The sequence below is a fragment of the Schistocerca gregaria genome, chromosome 1 (assembly GCF_023897955.1).
Source record: "Schistocerca gregaria isolate iqSchGreg1 chromosome 1, iqSchGreg1.2, whole genome shotgun sequence".
Classification (NCBI taxonomy): domain Eukaryota; kingdom Metazoa; phylum Arthropoda; class Insecta; order Orthoptera; family Acrididae; genus Schistocerca; species Schistocerca gregaria.
The window spans coordinates 781,727,777-781,728,661 of NC_064920.1; positions in this window are offsets into that span (position 1 = coordinate 781,727,777).

The following is an 885-nucleotide window of genomic DNA, read 5'->3' on the forward strand; positions in this document are numbered from 1 at the left end:
ATGCAGACGCATTCTACATCTACATCCATACTCTGCAAGCCACCTGACGGTGTGTGGCGGAGGGTACCTTGAGTACCTCTATCGGTTCTCCCTTCTATTCCAGTCTCGTATTGTTCATGGAAAGAAAGATTGTCGGTATGCCTCTGTGTAGGTTCTAATCTCTCTGATTTTATCCTCATGGTCTCTTCGTGAGAAATACGTAGGAGGGAGCAATATACTGCTTGACTCCTTGGTGAAGGTATGTTCTCGAAACTTCAACAAAAGCCTGTATCGAGCTACTGAGCGTCTCTCTTGCAGAGTCTTCAACTGGAGTTTATCTATCATCTCCGTAATGCATTCTTGCATATCTCGCAAAAATCAACCTGAAGTGCATTCCTCACCCTCCCTATAGTCTGGATTTAGCTATGTATGACTTTTTTCTATTCCCTAACATGGAGAAATGCCTTTGTGGGAGGCATTATTAATCATCAGAAGCAGTGGTGAAGCTGTGGAGGCGATTTTGAAGGACCTCTCAAAATATGGTTTCCAGCATGTATTTGAAGACTGGAAACACTGGGACAAGTGCATCACATTCATGGGAGGCTACTTTGAGAAAGACCATCAAAATTATGAGGATGGGTGAAGGTATGTCAAAAAAAATTATGAACATTCTTTATTGAATAGCCCTCATAGTATTGAATACAATTGGGGAGCATAGAAATCTGTGGCACAGTCTGACTAGAAGAAGGGATTGGTTGGTAGGATATATTCTGAGACATCAAGCAGTCACCAGTTTAGTACTAGAGGGAAGTGTGGGAATAAAAATCATAAAGGGAGAGCAAGAGATGTATATAGTACGCAGATTCAGAATAATGTAGGTTGCAGCAATTACTCAGAGATGAAGAG